Here is a 12,281-nt window from a genome sequence, read left to right as displayed (position 1 = left end):
TTCACCTAGTCTACTCAGAGCTGCTGTTGGCGTCACTGCCTCTGTCTTCGTCGTCATCGGCCACCCTGAAATCGTGTCTCTGTCCTCATCGTCGATCCCTCTCTCTCGTGCGCGTTAAGCCTTTATCTTCGATCCCACTCCGTGCCTGAGCTCACTTTCCCTCTTCTGTCGCCTTTCCTCTCCTCTCTTCAGCCCCTCCTCTCTTCTTTGCGGTGCTTCTACCTCTCACTCCACCTATCAGATATCTCCTTTTCTATTTTTTTAAATACATTTTTCCTTTTTTCTTAATTCAAAAATTCAAAAAAAAAATTTCGCATCTTAGATACATCCCCTTTCAAATTGCCACCATAATCTGGTAGCTCTTTTTTAGTTCATGTGTATAAGTCATGTCCAAACTTAGCTTTTCTAGAAAGGCGAATCGATTGAGTTTACTTATTCATAGTTAAATTTTCACTTTTGTTTTAATTAATTGTGTGAGGTTATTTCAATACATGGATATGTACCCATATGAATCTCACCAACGTGTTCATATTCTGTTGGTTTTAGTAATTATCTTAGTCGTTGAATTATGTAGAATCTTACAGTTCTACAAATAGTTGATATGACTTAAGTTATTGTCATCTACTTGTTATAGATAACAATTAAAAATTTCTTTTCAAACATTGACAATTAGTATGACTCTTTTACTTTCTACTTATTTAAGGAATGATCTATACCTTTTTCTGCTATTAATTTACATCAACATTGGGATGTGCTTTTATCATATTTTTTCTTACATTAACTTGATGTTGATCTCCTGACATGAACTTTTATGCCTAATCCACCATAATTGTTCTCTTCGTGCAACAATACAAGGATGGCTTTTACATAGATACTCAACAAATAACTAATACTGGAAGTGACCTTATATTGTTTTATATAGATGGAAGAACATCCATCTGAACTTCAGGTAGATTTAGTGGTTAGTGGTGTATCTCAAATCTCTCATGAGACAACGCGTCCATGGAGTTTGAGCCCTTAAGAGAATGGATATTTTAGTTTTGGAGAAATTTCTGGTGAGAACATTATGTATTTGTTATTTATATGTGTTTTGATCTATCTTAGTTATAAATTTCGATATTTAAAACTGTTTATGAATTTTTATTGATAAATTATGGATAATTTATTATGTAAAATTATGAAATTTTGAATTTTATTAGGTTAAAAATTATTGAATTTAAATATTTAAATTATATATTAAATTTTGAAAAATTTTATTTAATATTTAATTAAACCAATCAAATCCTAGTTAAACCTCGATTAAACTTCGGTCGAACCATTAAACCAATAAATTAGTCATCTCATCGGTTTATTGACCGGTCTGGTTCTTGCAACCTTGCCAAAAATAAATGATAAGGTCTAAGCCATAAAACACTTTTATTTCTCCTTTTTATGGTAATTTTGTGCAAATGGAGAGTAAGGGAGATTGATATTATTAAGGAGTTCTAGGAAATTGAATGAGGCATTTTATTTTTATGAGATTAAACTAAAGGGATGTTCCGAGAGTTAACTGAAATGTTGATTTTGAACCTAAACGTGAGGTCCAAACTCCTTCTGAGACAGCGTCCGACTTGTTCTTACGCTAAGGTGCCGCCGTCCGAGTTTCTCATGAGGAGGTGGGGGTGGTACCTGCAAGAGACTCTGATGCTTAAGTTAGAAAGGGCTTTAGGCAGGTTTTTAGTATATTAGAACATAAATTATACCTGAGGAGTGTCAGTGTATTTATAGTAGAGTTGATAACTATCTTTGTTGGAGTAGTTCCATTTTTATGGATGGATAACAGTTCCTTTTATCTTGGGAGTTTGTTGAAATCTATCTTTCAGGGAAGATAGAGATAATGGGAGAGGTTCACAGAGGCAGTTACTTGCTTGGGCAAGTAGAGCTGGACTCCTTCATAGTGCCTGATCTCTTTAAAGAGTTCGGGTGTGGGTTAGAGGCCTCCTTTTTTATTGGGCCTCTTATCCTTTTTGGGGCTAGCTTTATTTGTTAGGTCAGGGTATAAATAGTGCCTTTACTTGAGTTTTGAGCTTTCAAGAGGTCGAGCTCAAGCAATTTGTAGCCTTTGTTTCGACGTCAGGTACTCTGCCTTCTAGAGGTTGGGTACTCGAGCAATTCGTGGCCTTCTCGTCGAGTACTCCTTGGGATCCGCTCATGTCTTTAAGAGGGGGTTGAAAGGACTTTTTGCCCATTCTCTCTTATAAAAACGCTTTAGTTCTTCTTATTCTTATTTTCCACATTTTTGAAAGTCTTTCGTTGCTCCCTTCTTCGCAAAGAACCTTCTATTTCTCCTTCTTTCCTTGCTTCGTTACCGCTCTTAGTTCCAAGATTTCTCCATCTTGGGTCCTCTGAAGATCTTGCTTTTACTGTGTGGAAGGGAACGCTCGTGTTTACTGTAAGAACCAGAATTAAATTAATCGCTTAGATAAAATAAAATAATAATTTAATTACCAGAAATAGGTTCAAAAATTTAAAAATATTAATTATAAAATTTAAAGGTGAGATTTTGATTCAGTAGATTTTTCCGAGTGAAAAAATATAATTTTCTGCAGAAAATTGCGTAAAAATACATACTGGTAAAATAGTCGTCAGTACCGGCTTAAATTTGTTTGGTACTGCGTGAGAGAAAATAAAACAGTAGAAAACTTAGAAAAATATTTAGAATTAAAAATCGGGCGCTAATTTTAAAGGTCTTGGCCCAAAGTTAGACCAAATGAACCAAAAACGATATGCGGTTGGACCGAGACCAAGTTAGGCCCAACATATATATACACACTCATTAAAGGCTATTTCATTATACAAACTTCCTAATCACATTCCAAACATTTCACAAAGTGAAGAGGGTTACACTATTCTTCTTCTTCTTCTTTTGCTCATAACTTGAGATACGATGCTCTGATTTACGTGCCATTTATAACACCCTACCACACAGAGCTTTACACTTAGGATGTATTTGACTCGATTTGGGCAGTGATAGTTGCTAGTGGTTCTGTCTCGATTAATTTAGTAAAGTAGTCAATCCCTACTATGAGGTATTTGACTTGTCCTGGAGCTTGGAAAAATGGTCCGAGGAGGTCAAGACCCCATTTTACAAATGGCCAAGGCGAGGTAACACTAATAAGCTCTTCAGGAGGCGCAACATGGAAGTTGGCATGATTCTGGCAAGGCGGGCAGTTCTTAACAAACTCGGCCGCTTCTTTTTGTAAAGTTGGCCAGAAAAATTGCTCCGGATTACCTTTTTGTCTAGTGATCGGGCCCCTAGGTGGTTTTCACATATGCCATTGTGTACCTCCTTTAGGACCTCTTACGTGTTAGAGGTCGGGACGCACTTCAAAAGGTGTGTTGATCTTCCTCTTTTATATAGGACATTGTGGACCAACGTGTAATGTTGTGCCTCCCTTATAAGTCTTCGTGCCTCCTTTTCATTTTTATGGAGGACATCAAATTTAAGATAGTTGACTATAGGGATCATCTATCCTAAATTCTAACTAGATATAGTCATTATGTCCGGCGAGTTGTCAACTCCCTTTGATATTGATAGTGCATGTAGAGTTTTCTGGATAATGCTTCTATTATTGCCCCCTGGCTTGGTGCTGACTAATTTGGAGAGGACATCAGCTCAGATGTTTGATTCTCAGGCTATATGCCAAACCTCTCCTTCTGAGAAGTATGCTAGCTGTTCTTGTGCTTCGTCTAGGCACTTCTTCATGGTGGGGTATTTGGCTTAATAGGTACTGTTAATCTGTAAAGTTATTACTTGAGAGTCACTGAACACTATTAGTTTTTTTGCCCCCATTTCTTTAGCCAGCTTTAAACCAACAAGTAAGGCTTTATATTCTTCCTGGTTATTAGAAGCAGGAAACTCGAAGCTTAACAAAAGTTCTATCCGAATTCCTTGTTCGCTTTTCAGGATGACTCCTTTCTCACTTCCGGCTTTATTGGACGATCCGTCTACATACAAGCTCTATATAGTTAGGCTTCCCTGACTTTTAGTATATTCAGTGATGAAATCAGCGAGATATTGGGACTTGATTGCTGTCCGGGCTTCATACTTTAGGTCGAACACTCGAACTCGGATAGCTCCACAACCCATTATAGCATCCATCTTGCTAAGTCTGTCTTTTGTAGAATGTGTTTCATTAGTTGGATGGTACGGACCTTAATAGTGTGAGCTTGAAAATAAGGTCAGAGCCTTCGAAAGTTGAGGATAAGGGCATATGCAAACTTTTATATCTTTTGGTAGTCAGTTCTGCTCCTTGTAAAGCCTTGCTAACAAAGTAGACAGGTTTATGTCCGTCCTTGTCTTCTCTTATCAATGATGTAGCTATAGCTCAGCTCACCACTACTAGATAGAGGATAAGCTCTTCTCCTGCTACTAGACGGGTAAGTATGAGGGGTTGTCCCAAGAATGCTTGCTCGCACTCTGAATTCCACTCAAATTGCTTTTCCTTTCTGAGAATTGAGTATAGAAGAAGTGATTTTAGTGTTGATCCTGCTAGGAATCTGGATAGAGCCGCCAACCTTCCATTAGTTGTTGAATTTCTTTAAGGCAGGTCGGGCTCTTCATGTCGAGAATAGCCCTTCATTTTTTCGGGATTACTTCTATGCCTCTCTGGGTTAGCATGAAGCCTAGGAATTTTTCTACTTCTACTACGAATGTGCATTTTAAAGCGTTTAACCTCATCTCATGCTTCTTTATGGTAGAAAATTCCTCGGAGAGATCGAACAAAAATGAGTTAATGTTGGTTTTAACAAGCATGTCATCCACATATACCTCCATAAGTTTTTCTAAGTGGGAGGAAAACACCTTATTCATCAATCTCTGGTATGTGGCTCCAGCATTTTTTAACCCAAAAGGCATTACCACATAGCAATAGTTTACTTTTGGGGTTACCAAAGAGATCTTTTCTTGGTCCGGCTTATGCATCAGAATTTGGTTATATCCCAAGTAGGCATCCATGAAGGATAAGTATCGATAGCTGGAGGCTGAATCGACCAGAGCATCGATGCTGGGAAGGGGGTATGGATCTTTGGGACAAGCCTTATTGAGGTCGGTGTAATCGACGCACATCTTTCATTTCCTGTTTTGTTTCTTTACCAAAACTACGTTGGCCAGCCACAGTAGATACTTTACCTCTCTTATGAATCCTGCTTCAAATAGGACTTGTACTTGTTCCTCCACGACCTGTGTCCTTTCGAGCCCAAGCTTCTAGCGCTTTTGGTGGATAGGTCTAGAACCCGAGTAAACAGGGAGCTTGTGAGACATCAGGTTGGAATCTATGCCATGCATGTCGGTGACTTTCCAGGTGAAGAGGTGGGAATTTTTCCTTAAAAGGTCAATGAGTTGCTTTTTCAGACCTTCTTTCAAGTTAGCCTCTATACTTGTTGTTTTTTTAGGGTGATTCCTGATTTGTACTTCTTCTACTTTGCCTCCATGTTGGGGGCGTAATTCTTCTCGAGTTCGGATACCACCAAGTTCAATAGTGTTGACCTTCTTTCCCCCAGGATTTCCTTTTAAATTAAGGCTTTCATTGTAGCACTTACGTGCTAGTTTCTGATCCCTTTTTATTGTAGCAATTCCCTCAGCAATATGAAAATTTATACACAGGTGGGGTTTAGAGACAACTGCTACCAGTCGATTCAAGCTTATCCAACCTACTAAGGCATTATATTCCGAAGTAACGTCAACCACAATGTAATCAATGCTTAATGTTTTTGACTTTGCACCTTTTCCAAAAGTGGTGTATAGTGAGATGTACCCAAGAGATCGGATCGACGTGTTCCTTAATCCAAAAAGATTATCTGGGTATGCTTTTAGGTTATTTTCTTCTAGCCCAAGTTTGTAAAAAGCTGGCTTGAACAAGATATCTTCCGAGCTACCTTGGTCTATTAAGGTTCTGTGGAGATTTGTATTGGTGAGGATCATTGTTATCACAATTGGATCATTATGACGAGGTGTTATACCCTTAAGCATCTTCTTTAGTGAAGGATATGGCACGCAAGTCGGAAAATCTGCTATCTTCTCTGACTTGGTACACTTCTTTAAGATGTCTTTTTCGTGATGACTTGGATATTTCTCCTCCAGTAAATCCCCCGTTGATCATGTGTATGTGTCGCTCAGGAGTTTGAGGTGGATGTTCTTGTCGTCCTCCTTCTTCATCTCTCTTTCTCTTGCTCGGGTCGTCCGATCTATCTGCCAAGTACCTGTCTAGTCGGCCTTCTCTGGCCAACTTTTTTCCGACATTCTTTAAATCATAACAATCGTTGGTAGAATTCCCATAGAATTTTTAGTTCTCACAATATTCAAACCCGCTTTCTGCCTTTTTGTGTTTAATCGGACAAGGAGGTGGAAGCTTCTTGATTGGCATATCTCTCTGTAAACATCCACAAGAGAGACTCAGATGGGAGTGTAGTTATGGTGTTTTCCAGGTTTCTTTGGGTTGTATTCTTCCTTATTCTTAGCTTCTTTATATTTTTCCCGAGGTGGATAAGGCAGGCTGGGTCTCAGAAGTGGTTCTCTCAGTCGTGAATTCTTCTCGATGTTGATATACTTCTTTGACTGTTCTTGTACTTCGTACAGGGAGGCCGGGTGTCGCTTGGATATGGATTGAGAGAATGGTCCTTCTTTAAGGCCATTAACTAATCCCATTATTACTGCTTCAGTGGGTAGTTTTGAATCTCCAAGCATGATTTGTTGAATCTTTCCATGTAATCTCGGCGAGTTTTCCCGACCTATTGCTTAACCCCTAACAAGCTTAGGGGCGTGTTTTACCTTATCCTGTTGAATAGAGAATCTAGTAAGAAACTCCCTTGCCAAGTCGTCAAAGCAAGTTACTAACTTGGAGGGTAAGTTATCAAACCACTTCGTCATAGCTTTATTTAAGGTTGTCGGGAAGGCCTTGCAACGGGTAGAGTCGGAAGCGTCAGCTAGGTACATCCGACTTTTAAAATTACTGAGGTGGTGTCTAGGGTCAATTTTTTTCGTCATAGAGATTTATATTGGGAGTTTTGAAATGACTTGGAACTTTGGTCCACATGATCTCTTCTATTAACAGATATTCTCCCTCTAGGGGGCTTTCTTCCTGATCTGTTTGGTTACTTCGTTTTCGAAGATCGCCTTCTAATTTTAAGAACTTTTCTTCGAACTCCCTTCGTAATCTTACCTCTCTTCGCAATTCTCGTTCCGCTTCCCATTGTCACTCAATTTCCTACTCGAGCTGCTCCAGTCGTCCGCCATGGCCATGGACCCGTTCTTTCTCTGTGAGGAACATGCGTTCATTGTGGTGAGAGTATGACGAGGGCATGGTCCTCCTGCTGGGGCTTAGGTTTAGATTCAGATGCTGTATGGCCGTCTTCATATTGATCATCAGCCATTATCAAGGGTCAAATTCAAGGTCCTCGGCAACAGCGCCAATGTTCCGAAGGTTACCTGAAACATTGATTTTGGGCCTGAACGTGAGGTCCTGACTCCTTCTGAGGCCGCGTCCGACTTGTTCTTACGTCGAGGTGCTGCCGTCCGAGTTCCTCGTGAGGAGGTGGACGTGGTACCTGCAAGAGACTCCGATACTTAAGTTAGCAAGGCTTTAGGCAGATTTTTAGTCGATTAGAACGTAAATTATACCTGAGGGGAGTTAGTGTATTTAAAGTAGAGTTGATAACAACTTTTGTTGGAGTAGTTCTATCTTTATTGATAGATAACCATTCCCTCTATCTTGGGAGTTTGTTGAAATCTATCTTTCAGAAAAAGATAAAGATAGTGGAAGAAATTCGCGGAGACAATTAGTTACTTGGACAAGTAGATGTGGACTCCTTTGCGGTATTCAATCTCTTTAAAGAGGCCGAGTGTGAGTTGAAAAGCTTCCTTTTTAGATTGGATCTTTTATCCTTATTAGTGGGTATGACTTTATTTATTGGGTTAGAATATGAACAAAAGACATATTTATTTTTACTCGGGCCTGCTACACATACAAGCAAAAAAGCCCTACAAGTTTTACAAGTTTCCAACCCACACATCATTCACACGCACACTCATCTCACTTTGAATGGAGCGTAAATTACACGCGTCCCACTCAAACGGTTTCTCTTCGCAAATAGCGCTCCTTAATGGTGCACTCTTCCACTTCTCCAACCCGTTCAAAGAAAATACAAACCGTCCATTTTCGAGCAACATTCCAAACTGCAGAGATAGCACTTCTCGCGAAGATCAGAACTCGCCATCAACACAACGTAGAACTCTCAATCAAGAATCTCAAGAAAAAACGAAGTTATAATACTCAAGGTATGTTATGTTACTATTTCACTCATATTCTATATTTTCCAGATTTCGAAAACGAAGAACTAGGTTTTACTGTTCTTCTACATTCTTCTAGGTTTTACTGTTCTTGTTCTAAGTCTCATTTTACAGTTTTTAATATTCTACTTGTTCTAAGTTTTACTGTTATTCTTGGTTCTAGGTTATAGTGTTCTTCTTAGTTGTTCTAGGTATTACTGTAGTTGTTTTTCTAGTTCTTCTGGTAATTGATTGTTTGGAATATAATGCGTAATTTGCTGGGTGTATATGGAGTAACTTGTTGGGTGTATATCACATACTTTGTTGGGTGTATATTTCTGAACTGATCTACTGTAATATATTTAACAGTTGCACTGTTCTAATATTTGATTGTCCATGGGTGTATATTATTTGACCTTGTAATGTTGCTTGTCCTTGTATATTAATGCTTGTTTGAGTGATATCTGACTGATATCTATGGGTGTATCTGACTCATATCTATGGGTGTATCTTATTTATATCCTTGGGTGTATCTTGCTGATATCTATGGGTGTATTTTTCTGAACTAATATACTATAATATATATTCAACAGTTGCACTGTTCTAATATTTGATTGTCCATGGGTGTATATTACTTGACCTTGTAATGTTGCTTGCTCTTGTATATTAATGCATGTTTGAGTGATATCTGACTGATATCTATGTGTGTATCTGACTCATATCTATGGGTGTATCTTATTTATATCCTTGGGTGTATCTTGCTGATATCTATGGGTGTATTTTTCTGAACTGATATACTGTAATATATATTCAACAGTTTCACTGTTCTAATATTTGATTGTCCATGGGTGTATATTGCCTGACCTTATAATGTTGCTTGCCCTTGTATATTAATGCATATTTGAGTGATATCTGACTAATATCTATGGGTGTATCTGACTCATATCTATGGGTGTATCTTATTTATATCCTTGAGTGTATCCTGCTGATATATATGAGTGTATTTTTTATTTCAGAAAAAATGGCAGCCAGAAACCAAGTTGGAAGAAATGTAAGTGTGCTTAGATGAAATAAATGTCAGCTAGGTAAATGTGTTTAAAAAGTAAATAACTCTGTATTACATTTCTCAATTAACATGGTTGATTAAACAGAATATTCTTTTTAACTGTAGGACGAGGTGAACCACTTTAGAGTGGAATATGCTTCCAGGATTCTATTCCATGACATGAATCTAGACAAAGGTGAAGCCATTAGGAAAAGTAATGCAATAAGACTGTCCAAGCCATCCTCATTTTTATTGAGTCCATATTGTCAGATAGATTCTGAGGATATTGACACTGTTTAATATAAATGTTATATAGTCCTGTAACAAATTGAACACATGCTGTAAAAATTTTTCAATTATAGTTCTGTTTATTGTAAAATTTCTTTCAATAATTAAAATCTCTCTGCTGTATTTAAAATGTATGAATTACAGGTACTATAATATAAAGAAAAAAATCAAACCAAATATACATCTATAACTTACCATTTTTTACACCCAAAGAACGTTGAATATACACCAAAAAATCTATCCCCCTGATGCTTTATCCCTAAAACCCTAAACACGAAACACTTAAAACCTAAACCCTAACCCGTACCCCGTAAACCATAAAACCCTAAACCCTAATACCCAAAACCCTTAAAACATTGTAAAAAAAAATAAACAGTATTTTATAACATAGAGATCCTTTGCGTGCTTCTCATCCCTGTCCAGAAGTGGTGATCCAGATAGATTGGAACCCATATATGACGGTCTTCATAGAGATCTGCAGAATACACCCAAACACAGACTATAAATACACCCGAAGAAAATTAAATTTACACCTCTGCTGCAGATTTTAAACAAACATTACCTGAAAGCCACTTGTTGTCCACAAGACCAAAATTCAGTAGAAATTCATTCCAATTCCTATCAAATGAGTCTTTACTATGAGAGTTCCAAACAACTTCGCTCATTTCTTGTTTAATTTCTGCATGTCCCTTGTACCCGTTTAATTTGCTTGGAATCTTCTTCATGATGTGCCAAATACACCAACGGTGAATTGTTGTTGGCATACAGGCCTCTAAAGCCCTTTTCATTGATGTGCATTGATCGGCGAAAAATCTTTTCGGAGCATTTCCTCCCATGCAACAAAGCCAACATTGAAATAAACATTTGAATGATTCAATTTCTTTGTTTTTCATCAAAGAGCATCCAAGAAGTGTTGACTGACCGTGGTGATTCACCCCGACAAAAGAACCACAAACCAAATTATACTTGAAACAAATTACCATAGTGCAGAATGGAAAATCATTACGTACACCCAACAAATGCTTTGTATACACCCAAAAAACACCCAATATACACCTCTATGGCAGATTCATAAAACACATTAATTTAGAATCATAAAAAGGGACAGTTTATTACCTGTTTGTATTGTATGTGGTGTCAAATGAAATAACATCTCCGAAATACTAGTTCCTGTAAAATTTTCTAGCATCTTCAAGGGTGGTAAAGGTCATTCCAACCTTCAGAATAAACTGGTCATCAACAACAGAGAGAGGCTGCAGAATACACCATGTCAAAAACTATAAATACACCCAATCATTGGTAATATAATACTTCCGAACGGCACCAACTCAACCAAAATGACAATAAAAGCCATAAGCTGTAAATACACAGGCTGCAGAATACACCATGATGAAAACTAAAAACACACCCAATCATGTCTCATATAATACACCCGAACGACAACAACTCAGCTAAAATAACAGAAAAAGTCATAAATGTAAATACACCCACACTACCGAAACAAATACACCCAAAGAAAGCTCTGATCTACACCCGAGCGTCTGCTATAAATTCTAGATAATCAATCAAATACATTACATTCAATCCACAGATTTATGTTGACGCGTTAGTCTCACAGTCAATGTTCACGAATTATTCAGCTACACAATGCTATACAAATGACTGCAACAAAATTCAGAGTAAACGTATGTAAATCAAACCTCAGGAACTTCGTTAGATTCAAATTCATAATCCACTTCCCCCTGATTCAGCTGAGAATCTGAGATTGAATCATCCATTATCTTTAAAACGAATCCAAACTTTGATTTCAGTAAACAAAAATCGATAGAAAACGAAGCTAGAGTTAGAAAGAGAGAAGAACAAGAAGAATAAGAACGAGAAGAAGAACGAAGAAGAAAACAAATCTAGAAATAAAGAGAGAAGAACGAGAAGAAGAAGAACGAGAAGAAGAAGAACGATAAAGAGAACGAAGAAGGAAACAAATCTTTTAAATTTGGTAGTTATATATACGCGGGATCTTTATATAGCGCGTGTATTGGACGTAGGGCATGCAGCGCGTTTTGTGGGTTTATTGCTTAATAAACTTGTAAAGCATACAAGCCCTAATGACTTGTATGTAAAGCTTTTCTGTTATTTTTATTGGCTAATGAAAATGCAATAAAAGTTTTTAATTTTTAGCATTTCAAAAATAATGTTTGCGTAAAGATTCCGTGCACCCATATATAAAAATACTATTGTATTAAAAACATTTTAAATATTTTTATTCCACCCATTGTTAAATCAGATTATCTCAACTTGTCATATAAATAAGAACTTAAGTTAATAAAAAGAATAGAAAAAGTAAACCATTTCTTTTGGTTTATAAGTAGATTGAATATTAAATAATTAGAAAAAAATCAACACGTGATATAAATGAAAATTGAATGTGTTTTGTTAATGATAAGATAAACTTATTTAGGATATATTTAACTCCCAGTAATTAATAAAATTTTATTATTAACTATTTCACTTCTAGTCCGTACTTAGTACTCTGCCTTACATCTATTTTCCCATGCCAAGAACATATTCTTTTGCTCTTTAGCAATTTCGTTGCATCTTTCCATTAATTAAAATATGACTAACATAGTTAAGGAGTATACAATC

The sequence above is a fragment of the Arachis duranensis genome, chromosome 6, assembly GCF_000817695.3.
Source record: "Arachis duranensis cultivar V14167 chromosome 6, aradu.V14167.gnm2.J7QH, whole genome shotgun sequence".
NCBI classification, from domain to species: Eukaryota; Viridiplantae; Streptophyta; class Magnoliopsida; order Fabales; family Fabaceae; genus Arachis; species Arachis duranensis.
This window is presented reverse-complemented; position numbering follows the sequence as displayed.